At 35.6% G+C, this 13226-nt stretch overlaps 1 protein-coding gene across 28 annotated transcripts in view; it reads right to left on the bottom strand.

The window, feature by feature from the left end:
* Positions 1–13226, bottom strand: part of MBNL1 (muscleblind like splicing regulator 1) — a 199804-nt gene that overhangs the window by 51090 nt on the left and 135488 nt on the right. The gene's annotated exons all lie outside the window — the stretch shown is intronic.

Below are 13226 nucleotides of genomic sequence, written 5' to 3'. Positions count from 1 at the left end.
GTTGCTATAAGCCAGGAATGGCGGTGCACTACCTCTGTACTCTGTCCTAAGCACTTCATTCTAGTACCTTCCTTGAATATATACCATCCAGACCATCCTACCAATGAACATAGCCTGGACTGAAATAATGGAGATAAATCATACATGTTTAGTAATCTTAGCACTTTGGGAGGCTGAGGCAAGAGATCCCCTGAGCCCACGAGTTTGAGACCAGCCTGGGCAACATAGTGAGAGCTCATCTCAAAAAAAAGAAGTTACTATAAAATCATAAGTATAAATATACCTTCCTTTTGGATAATTCTTTTTAATAAAATATTCATTAAAGCCTATAATATGTAATATGGTGTGAGGCACTCTACCCATATTATTTCAATATATTTTCAAATCATATCAATAGTAGCAGATCTCATCAACCATCTTGACAACTTCTTTCACCAATAGATCTAATTAAAACTGTTTACAAGCAGTAGAATAAAAGAAAGATTAATTGAAGCCATCATTCACATTCTAAAAAAACCAATTTAATATAATTGAACTTTATGCTATAAATTGACTCTGATGCTTATACTTATGATAAAATCTGTCATAATTCTAATTTAAATGATCGGTTTTGGCTCCTTTTGTATGAGGTTTTTAGGAATGTCTCTACACTAGGCTAGAATCATAGGATACCTGCTTGTTATTTTTACAAGCTTCATGTAATACTTGAAATCAGTAGGCAGCAGGGGACACTGGATAGCAGAGACCTTACAGGTCTCATGAGCTGGGACAGAGGCCTAGCTCTCTTACTCATCAAATGCATGAACTGCATAAGGAGCTAACTTCTGTAAGCCTCAGGCTCTCTATCTAGTACTGAATTATTAGAAAACATGTATCACTGCCACCACAATTTAAATTGTGTATCAAACAAAAGAAAAACAAAACATTGGTACGAAGATGATTTTTTAAACATCTTTTAGTTATGGCTACTGGTATGCTCACGAAGTAACATATATATTAAACTTATTCCATATAAAATCACCATGCTTGATGTAGGTTGGGATCATGAGCATGTTATTAGCTTAAAAGTGTCTTGATACAAAACAACCAAAAACAACCTTAGACTCACAAGATAAACCACGGAGTAGGACTGGCAAAAATAAATAAATTCCTGGATAGCATATGGTCTAATTTCAGGGATATTTAGTTGAAGTCTCCTAGAAAAAGCCTGCTTTTTCAATACAAAGAATAATTTGGCTGCAACAGAAATTCTTGTTCTCAGTATCTCCGCATCATAGTTCTTACTAAAACTGGATTTCTTTAAATGCAGGTAAGAGGGGTTATGGTCACCACGAGAATTCACTTCCCGTCAATTCACTCACGTCGGTTTCTATAGTTCTGTAAATAGTAGATAGATAGCCCTGGGCCATGAACCAGACCTTCCAACACTAACTGTGGTCTTCCTAAGCACTTCATTCCAGTACCTTCCTTGAATACATACCACCCAGACCATACTGCCAATGAACATAGCCTGGACTGAAATAACAGAGAGAAATCACGTGTGTTTGGTATACGTATATTCTGCATCAGTGCATCTCAAAACTTTTACAAGACGCTCAGACTTTTGATTTTCATTCTGAATATATGACATCTACTCAGGAAAAATGCTGTTCTCCTACATTTTTTATCTATGGTACCTTTCTATGCTCAGCTTGATTTGACTGTGTTGAGCCCTTCATTTTCAAAAAGCTGTGTTCCTAAGAATCAACTGATATTTGGTGAGAACGTATACAGACTACAAAGACTCTCCCACAGAGAGCTGTGACCACAGGTTTGAGGGCCCAGAAATTAACATTTTAACAAGCATTCCAGGTGATTCTGATATAGCAGAAAACACTACAAAATACAATTGTGCAAAGCCAGATAAATTTTCATTTGACATGTGTGGAAAAAATAAGAGAATAATGTCTGCAAATGATATTAGATACACTTTGCTTCTTAGGAAGTTTAAAACATGTTTAATACTGACTCTGCTGCTGAATGATTATAGTTTGACAAACGAAAAAGGTCAAAAATAAGTTAGAATATACATCCTCCATTAGAATTGCCTAAAACCACCAGGAACATACCTTCCTTTGAGAGTTAAGGTAAATACTATGTTGGTATGTTGCCAGCTTCATCCATCTCTGAGCCCTTAGTAGCATCACACCTCAATAAACATTCACAGAATGAATGAATGTTCATTTCTTATTAAATGCCTCAAGATGAATTCTACTCTAACTCTATTCTAGAGACAATGGAGATAATAGAAAAAACTAAATATGATACCAAATCTTGGTTCTGAGTTGTACTGACCTAATGATGCTTTCATTAAGAGGTCAGTCATTTAAATACATGATAAAGCTAGCCACATAAAAGAAAAAAAGGAAACAGAAGCAGGTTTGTAAGTTTCACCAGGTACAAAAGGAGATTTGTATAGACATTCAATGTTTCTGGCATCATAAAATCTATACAATGACATTACATTTTAAAAGTCTAAAAACAGAAATTCATCGGTATCTAAAGTTCACATATACAGACTTTTATATTGGAGCTACTACTCTAAATCATTTAGAGATTTCACTTCAAGATACATTAAATTGGGCTGCTAGGTTAATGAGAAATATAAATATAAATATGTCTTCAGTTTTTTTTGTTTTGTTTTGTTTTGGAGACGGAGTCTTGCTCTGTTGCTCAGGCTGGAGTGCGGTGGCGCGATCTGGGCTCACTGCAAGCTCCGCCTCCTGGGTTCACACCATTCTCCTTTCTCAGCCTCCCAAGTAGCTGGGACTACAGGTGCTCACCAACACACCCGGCTAATTTTTGTATTTTTAGTACAGATGGGGTTTCACCATGTTAGCCAGGATGGTCTCGATCTCCTGACCTCATGATCCACCCATCTTGGCCTCCCAAAGTGCTGGGATTATAGGTGTGAGCCACCATGACCAGCCATCTTCAGTTTTGATAGGTACAGGTAGCTCCAACTATTGAGATAACTGTATAATTTTATCAAATACAGCTTTGTTCAAATTGTAGCTATGTTACTTATTTGCTGTGTGACCTTGTGGAAGTTAGTGAAATTCTCTGAGTGGTCACATCTTTTCTATATAATAGTAACAATAACATCTCATTGGTGATGTATGAAGATTAGTAAGACTACAGGCCATCCTCACAAATGGCACCTGTCGTAATAGGCAGCCAATAAATATTAGTTACTTTCCTCTCCTAAGTTCTCAAGCTAATAACAAGCAGCAGTTGCTCAATTTAGCAGTGTATCTGTTAAACGCTCTAAAAATAATACAGGTAGCAAAACCCAGTGACAATGCATATCAGTCATCAATAATGTAATAAAAGCTTGGCTCTTAATCAATGTGTATTTGCCACATCCACCAAGAAAAAGTCTCATTGTAACACATTTTTTACAATGTTACGTTTCTGTGCCTTGCTTTTGTTGATTACGCTGAAATCTTACTTTTGGAGAGCTGTCCTGCTGACTAGCAGGCCACTCTATAGAGCCTACATAGTATTAGGTTGGGGAAAAGTAATTGAGGTTTTTGCCATTAATGGCAAAACTTTTGCCCCAGCCTAACAGATCCCTTAGGCTCCATTCAAGGAGGCTTTTAAAATAGAATTAATCCAACAAAGATTCCAAAGACATCATTGCAATATATGCAGTATATATTTTAAGGGAAAGAAGGAAAGTTAATAAAATATTGGTCTACACCAAGTTCATTTTTTGTAATATTTTTTCTATACTTTTCAATTAAAAGTAATCTGTCCAAAAAAGGCAAAATTTCCCCCTTGTAGTCTTAAAAACCTGTATGAGACCAATAACAGTCATTCAATAAATTCATCGAGTAATTTCTGAAGTTGTAAGTTGTTCAATTGTGAATTTAAGAATTATCTCATTAGTCTTTCAAACTGCTATAAATTTTTTGTGGCCATAATAAGGGAAAATATACATTTAGATTAAGTGTTTAATCCTCCAAATAAATGTATGATTCATTTATAAACATTACAGTTTAATACAGTATACCTTTACATTACATATGTACAAATATAGTATATATATAAACTGCATATGTGATATATATAGTAAGATATAAATTATATAATGGAAGCTAGGTAATTAATAGCCAATCAAAATAAGAATAAAACTAAATGAAACTAGAGATAGTAAGTTAGAAATATGAGAAAGCTATTTTCTAGCTATGTGTAATGCAATTACGAACTAGCTAATTGAAAACAAAACGATTAGAAGTTGGTTGGACTTAATAAAGCAAAAAATATCAAAATCCCAAATGAAAACTAATTTTCCATTTTTAATTATATTTCTTCTACTTAAAAGGAATACTGTGATTTGTGGAGTCAGAGTCTAAAGACACATGTTATTAAGCAGCCAAATGGTAACTATGTGGCAGGATTACAATTACCAAGTTCTATTTAAGTAGACTCTGGAAATAAAGGAGCAATGGGAAAAGTACAGGGCTACTAGCTTATATTCATAAGTCTTTTCAAATTTTCATTATGGTTTTCTGGTAAGACTGTTCAAGCTATAATTATTTATTTAAATTGTTAAAACCAAGATTTCTTTTTGGGATAGCTGATATATGCAAATGTTTTTGAAGCACTTTCTGGGTATTCATTGCTCAGATATTGCCCAGAAACTCTGGCTAACAAGTTTGGTAGTTAGCTATTGAAAATTCTTACCATTTTTTTTTTTTTTCAGCTAAGATGATACAAATATCTCAGAAAATTTTTGCCAAAAATAGTAACATTGGCAGTCAAGCCATATTATTTCACACTTGCAAAAAATGTTTTTTATGGCTCTGCCATGCTTTTTAGTTATCAATTCTAATGCCTGGGTGAATAAACACACACACACAAACACATACACGTATATAAAATATTTATTTAAAAATTACAAGTATCTAGTGTTAGAAAATTTATGGCAGCTTATAAGGTGAATGATTTTAAGAGAAAATTATACTTCACATACATACAAATATAAATATGCATGCACACATATATATTTCAGGGTTATGTTTTCATTTGGTAGATATGAGTTTGATTCACTCTAAGAATCACAGTTTACTGGCTTTTGCAAGTAGTGAAAATAACTGCATCTAACACGAAGTATATTGTTGCTCTTAAATGTATATTTCCTGATAACTCACTTGTTTCCATAAAGGACTTGGGTTAGCTTACAAGAGCACATACATCCTAAAAAGATGTTCACAATTTCTCAACCTCAGCACTACTGACATTTTGGGCTAGATATATTTTTGTTGTGGGAGTTGTCCTGTGCATTGTACTACGTTTAGCAGCATCCTTAACTTACAACCACTAAATGCCTATATTACCCCTACCCTCAGTTCTGATAAACCAAAATGTCTCCAGATATTGATACATGTCTTGGCGGGGAGGAGGGAGGACAGCATCACCCTTTGTTGAGAGCCAACCGCCACTTTACACCTCATGGAATTTAGTGGGGGGCTGTATTCATCTGCCTGGGATATCATAACAAAATACCAGTTATACCAGTATCTAGTATACCAGATTTTATCATAACCAGTTATAACAATAGTTATCATAATAAAATACCAAATATAACAGTGTATAATTATGCATAAATACACACTTATATACTCACCCCAATTATGCACCTATTTCTAACAGCAGCATATGTATTACAAACAGATTTTGCTTGTGTTACAAATTCAAAACTTAGGATATATGACATAATTTATATTTCATGTTTTATTTGAATAAACTCTTAAGAGCTTTTATAGCACTACAAAATAAAACCTAAAATTTTTTGAGTAGTTATAACAGATACATTACATTCATTTTTTTCTTTGAAAAGTCTCTAGGGAGATTTCACTGTTTTGATGCTGTTATTTGTTTTACAAGTAGTATACTATACCACAGAGTAAATATACATAGTATATATCCTGTTAATAAGTAAATATTATGTATCTACTATGTTTAAATCATATGTTAAACTATGGAGGAAATATATTTTCATATTAACACTATTGTTTTTTGTTTTATTTTAAGTTCTGGGGTACCTGTGCAGGATGTGAAGGTTTGTTACATAGGAAAACATGTGCCACAGTGAGTGGTTTGCCGCACCTATCAATCCATCACCTAGGTATTAACCCCAGCATGCACTAACTATTTTTCCTACTGCTATCCCAATCCCCCTCAATCTCTTGCCTCGCCCTCCCCAACAAGCTCCAGTGTATGTTGTTCCCCTCGTGTCCAGGTGTTCTCATTGTTCAGCTCCCACTTATAAGTGGGAACATGTGGTGTTTGTTTTTCTGTTCCTACATTAGTTTGCTGAGGAAAATGCCTTCCAGCTCCATTCATGTCCCTGCAAAGGATGTAACTGTGTTTCTTTTTATGGCTGCATAGTATTCCATGGTGTAGGGATATCACATTTTCTCTATCCAGTCTATCATTGATGGGCATTTGGGTTAATTCCATGTCTTTGCTATTGCAGTAACACTAATTTTTCTATTAATGTTTAAATTCTCAAATATTCATGACTCTTTAACCTAAATAAGTAAATAGGATTTTTTATTACATAATTGTCTGTGTTTAGTATCATAGCACCCTTGTACTTATTTCATAGTTTTACCATCTTTAAAGGCAAGAAACTATTCTTTAAATCAAACACAACTTCTACTGTTTTGATTTCTTCACTGGTCTTTCAGGTAACACCAGCAACAAATGCCTCGCATCCCCACAGAAGGTGAAAAAATGAGGCAATTCTCTTATTTTGCTAGGCAAGCAATCTGTAGTCTTCTAAATTAAAGTAGATATAGCAATCCTAATCAATATTTAAAGCTTAACTTTCTAGATGTAAATTGCTATTTATTCACCCAATCAGCGTAACAGCAAATGCATGGAGCTCAATTCAACCACAAGAGCTGGGAGATTTTTTTCGTACCAGTGAAACAAACTTAAAAAAAAAAAAAAAAAAAGAACATATTTCCACTGATATAATCCCAGTTTCTTTCAATTACTTTACCACAGATATAAAACATGTTTTCAAATGAAACACAATATAAAACAAATGTAGATTTTTCCCCTTTCCTGGTCCTGTGAAAAGTACACACACACACACACACACACACACACACACACACACACAGTGGCTTAACAATTATTGAGACTGCCAATAAAAGAAAGAAAAATACACACATACACATACACACACAGCCTATTGAGTTCAAATTTGTAACTTTACCATGGCCTGAAAGAATATAATGTAATAGATTCTTTTTAACAGGCATTAAACATTTTTTCATCAGTGCATAATCTAATCACAAATGGGATTTTAGGTTAGACTTTTCTAGCTATTTAAACAGCCCTCTCGAGTATTCAATAGCTGTTCTAGGCACTATTTTGTAGAACACTCCTAAGTTTAATGGTGAAGATTCTCAGATACTGAAACCAATAGCGACATTTACGATATCCCAAAATATCCTCACTATTGACGCAATATCAACACACCCCCACTCAAACACTGGGATACTATGACTTTTTTTTCCCCAGAGAACCTAAGAGCTTTAATTGCACAATTCCCATTAATCATCTTGAAAATGGCATAACCGAAACTCTACACTTCTACAGAACGTTATGTAATGCATGAGAGTCAAAGTAGCTGCCACTGAGAGGGTTGAGAAAGGGAAAACGGCAACAAATCACACACACATTCTTGTGACAAAAAATACCACTTTTTTCTCCAGCAGCTTTTGCCCGTGAGAAATCAGATACACATACAACTGTTGCAGAAGCAGTTATTTCAGCACACAATTTTAGCTGACAGTCATCTGAAGAAATCTTAATCTCCTCAGAGTGGGCCTATAAGGCTCTTCTATTTAGAGTTGCTTGTGATGGGATGCTGTAAAAAGAAAGTCTCACTTTTTTTTCATACCTATGGCCTCCTCTATCCCAGAGAATCTTAGAAAAGTGTATCACCACTGCTGAGGTTAATGCTATGCAGGGCTTAACTGCACCTATTGTCTGCCACTATTCCATAGTCTTCACAGGCTCCAAAGACAGATCTGACCACCATCCCTGAGCCAAACCAGAGTCTCTATGACCTTGTGAAAGCCCAGTGACATTTGGTAGGTGCCAGCATCATTGAACAGTCCAACATTTGTTGGCTGCTTTTTTTATAGCATCATGAAACTGGAAATGCCAGATCACTATGTTTCTATTATTTTTAAATTGCTTCATTATTTTTTCAGTACAGCAACAATCAGATTTCTAAACTGTTTGTAGCTGAAATACTTCTGAAGTTTTATGACATCCAAATCAGACACTTTTCAATCTTGGCTAATAGTTAAAAGCCCTAACATTTACATAATAAATGTTAGCACTCTATGTGTATAGCATGCCTTTCAGGAGAGAAACACAAAATGTGTTATACATATTTATCCAATTTATCATTGTACCATTACTAGGTGGATCTACAGTATGACTGTCTCTATTAAATTTCTAGAGCTTTCCTGGGGATAAAACAGAGGTAAACTTCTTAAGTCAAATGCATCCAATTTTTCTTCTAACAATCTCTTGAAAGACTTGTTTAAGCAGTTCTTTACAGACTGCTTAAACATAGTTTAAGACTAGTTCCTAGTACATTTACAAAGCAAAAATGCTCCAACTTTAAATCTCTCCTTCCCTTCATGAAGTACTGACTAAAAACCAAAAGGTATATTTTTATTATAACACAGGAATAATAAAACTTACATCGTGCTTCCTATATTCCAGGTACTGTTTTCAAAACTTTACCAATGTTAATTCCCTTAATCCTCTCTCAATATTACTGGGAAGGGTTGTTTGTAACATTTCAGTTTTTCTGAATACTTAAGTACAGACAAAACAAGTGACTGAACCCAGGCAGTTTAACTACAAACTAGGTGCTCCTAATCATTACTGTAGGGATATGTATTTGTACCAAGTGTATCCCACTTATCATCTGTAAGTTGTTTTGTTTTTGTTTAATCATTGACAGCTAATACTAGAAACAGATGACTCTAGGTCAGAACCAAATGGAAGTCTTCAACCCTTCTGAGTTCTGCAAAGGAAAAGATATTTCATAACGTAAGCAACTGAATTTGGAGAAGACTAATCCACATAGCATTTCCAAAGTGTAATGGGAAAAATTTAGATGCTTTTGTAAATTTCAATTTACTTGTCATTTTTTTTTTCCTCAGAGGAACCTGTCTTACAGTATCAACAATATTTTTAAGAAATGGAACACCAAATAAGTTAAAATATTGCTTCATATTATCTACTTCAATAAGAAACCTAGTGAAGCAAGAGGTTCTTGGATTATCTATATATTTCACTGACATGCCTCTTCAATTTGGATATAACACAAATAATGAAAAATTAATTATATATAGTTATATATTATATTTAGATATAAAATAATTTAAAAACTATTATATAATGAAAAAGTTATATATCTTTGTGTGTGTATATATACATACATATATATGTACACATACATACAAACACATAAAATTAAAGATATAAAGTTAGACGGTAATATAGGATGGTATGTTTTAAGGGGCAAGTCGTTATTGAGAAATATAAAAGTAACTAAAGGAAATCAGAGAGGAAAAACATTTTGGTTAAGTCAGCTTGAGAATAATAACATCACTACTTAGTATTTATATGAGGCATTTGTTGTATTTGTACCTGCTAGATCCCACATATCCGTACAAATAAAGTATCTCTAAAGTGATAACACTTATTCAGTCATGATAAATTTCAAAGTATAATATTATGTAATATGTTTCCAACAACCTATGTCAATATTTCCACTGTAACTCTTCCATTGAAGTCTACTCAGCCTTCTAGATGGGACAGCATATATTATGCATATAATTAGTGCTTAAATAATTTTCTAAACTGTAGCAGATGTCTAAAATTTTGGCTGCCATTTACATGCAGAAATTAGTATATATTACACTGCTCTGCATTGTCTTTGCCAAATACAAAGACCCTTTCTTTTTCCCAATTTTTCACTGGCACTCCTTTTTAAATCTGTGAGATTCCCTAACTGAAAAACAAATACTGTCAATTTCTGACCTCACAAATTCTGCCTCAAGTCCAGCCATTAAATGCTACTGCTTCACATAAACAATGACAGAGCACGAAGAAAAGGTGAGGCAATAAAGGTTCTCACCACTGCTGACCACAGTCTCCTTCAGACAGATCAACTTTGTACTTGAACAAAATGTGCTCAATGACACTGGCTCTGTCCCCATGGAGAAAACATTCCCCTCCCTGCCCCACCCCCCTGCCTATGACAATTTGCTAAAATTGTGCACTGCCATCAGCTCTCTCAGACTTGAGGCAGCAGCGAGGGGAAAGACAATTGGCTCATGAGCCCAGAACATGTTTCTATTGGATGGACTGCAGCAGCATATGCAGTAAGGGTAAAGAAAATCTCTTGAGGCAAAAAAAGCAGTATCACAACACAGGTTATCTGAGCCTGTCTCCTCCTCTGCACTCCACCCCCATACCTAGAGAATTCCACTGGTTTTCTAGGGCAGTTCCCCAAATAGCTAAAGTAACACTCAACAAACTACCTAAAAATTACCACTGAGAATAAAATAGAAAAGTCTCAGAATTTTTAGAATCATTTCATATACAGTATGTGTCTAGTATCCTTGAATAGTTTTTCAGAAAAAGATCCATATTAACAATAAACATACAAATAAAAATAGATGACAACTATAAACTATGGAACTTGTACCAAGTATCTACAGATGAGTCTATATAGCAAAAGGGTATTGAAGCCATCATGTTAAGCATAGATACTTGAAAGAGCTTAGTCATCACAAGGTGCTCTGTTCTAAATGGCAATCAGAAGCTGTAGCGCATATTCTTAAGTGCTTAGTTAAGATGAAAAGTATAGAGATGTTGGGCCTCACAGGAGCGTCAGCCATGGCAACACAGTTTTTTTTTTAACAAACCAGAATGTGAACGTGAGAGGGGAAAGCACAGAAGGTTGTCACATGATTTTTTTTTTTCTTGCTATCACACCAACAACATTTAGGCTGAAAGCCTGGATCTGCTAAACACTCTGCTCGGGTGCATTAAGTGAGTAAAGGAATGTATCTGTGATTTCTACACTCTCTACCTGTGCTGAAAACAGGTGGCTTTTATTAGAAATAGTTGTTGTATCTTCCTTTGTATTTTGTACATGTTCCTCTCCTAATACTGGGCACTGTTTACACATCTTCCTTCCCTGGTGACAGCCTCCAGAAGGAGGCTCATGCCCACAGTCTATATCAGGCCAAGAAAACCCCATAAGTGTCTACCAAGTGAATGAGTCCTGACTATATTTCAGAATATAGGATATTCTGTCCAATAAAACAGTTCTCAAACATTCCTTTTGCATCTCTTTCAGGGTCCATAAACTGACATACTATAGCCCCATTTTTTTCTTCATTCAAATATATTTTTCTCTCCTCTAGTCTTCTACCATTTCCTCCTTTTCTCAGTTAACTGCTTACTACTGTTACCCAAGTACAAATTTGTGGCTCTGCTCCCACCTAAGTAAACAATATGGTCACCTGTTAGATGTATCTGTATCCTAAGCTTGTAAGCTTCTCATATACACAAGCCTTAGAGATAAGCACAGAGAAACAGTCCCAGGAGTTGACATGGAAAGAGCAATACAGTCCCAGCTCAATGGTTAAAAATCACATGAACTGAAATCAGAAAGTTGCTTGTTCAAATCCCAACTTTGATATTTATGAACAGTGAGACTTTGGGTTAATTATTAAACCTCATTGAATTGTAACTTCCTCTTCTATGAAAATGAGGATAAGAATACCAGGCTAGGGATAACGTGAATATTAAATGGGGGAATATATACAGGGGCCTCAATTACGGTCTGGTACTCAGAAAAGGAAAATGACCAGGCTGCTCTCACTCTCCTAGCACGTTCTTTACCTTGCAACCCCTGGTTCCCATCACCCAGGTCAATTTCTCCAGAGATGCTTGAAAGCATCCTTTTCTCCTGTTCCTTCAACATTTCCTTTGTCAGAGTTTGCCAGCTCACCATCAAGTTAAAACCTCCTTTAATGAACTAACCCAACAAAGCCTCTAGTAAATCTTTTTTTTTTTTTTTTTTGAGACAGAGTCTTGCTCTGTCACCCAGGCTGGAGTGCAGTGGCGCGATCTCGGCTCACTGCAAGCTCTGCCTCCCGGGTTCACGCCATTCTCCTGCCTCAGCCTCCCGAGTAGGTGGGACTACAGGTGCCTGCCACAACACACAGCTGATTTTTTTTGTATTTTTAGTAGAGATGGGGTTTCACCAGGATGTGTTAGCCAGGATGGTCTCGATCTCTTGACCTCATGATCTGCCCGCCTCAGCCTCCCAAAGTGCTGGGATTACAGGTGTGAGCCACCGCGTCCAGCCGCAAATCTCCTTTAATGAATTAACCCAAACGAAGCCTCTTTCACTGGACTATAGTATAGTTTAGTGCAATGAAAGAACACATATCCAGGAACCAATAAGACCTGTGTTCACTGTAGCTCTCTCACCCGCTAGCTACATGACCTTATGCAGGTACTCAAAACTCCCTGCCCAAGCCGTACCTTCACTTGGGAAATTGTGTTCAAGAAACAGTAGCTCCTAGAGTAGCTGTGACAAAGCTTTCCTCAGGCCAAAGTAAGAATCAACTCATGTTCATTTCACTTACCATTAAGAAACTGGGCATCTGTTTTTAAAAGGAGTTGATATTAAAAGTAAATAATTTTAATAGGTTAAATTTGATTATGAGAAGTGACCCTTTTCAAATATCACTTACTAAAGAAATTTTCTTTCACTTTCCCTCCCTTCTTTTCTTGCCAAGTAGAATAAACTCACAGTAGTGAATTCAGCACCTCCCAAGCTATATTATAGATAATTTCTACAAGTCTGTCTACTGTTCTTGATTAGGAATTATATATTTTGGCAACCTAAGCATTTCAAATAAATGTTTGTAGAATGAATAAGAGACAGAAGGGCATTTCTGGGTGTCCAGCTATCACATCACTTGACAATACTGTAAAGCTTAGTCACTGGTCCTTGACCATGACTGTATATTATAAATAAAAAATTCCTACATCCAGCCTCCACTCCCAGAAATTCTTATTTAGATAGTTTTGGCTGGGTCCCAGGCATAAGT

The sequence above is a fragment of the Pan paniscus genome, chromosome 2, assembly GCF_029289425.2.
Source record: "Pan paniscus chromosome 2, NHGRI_mPanPan1-v2.0_pri, whole genome shotgun sequence".
In the NCBI taxonomy this organism is placed as follows: Eukaryota; Metazoa; Chordata; class Mammalia; order Primates; family Hominidae; genus Pan; species Pan paniscus.
This window is presented reverse-complemented; position numbering and strand designations above follow the sequence as displayed.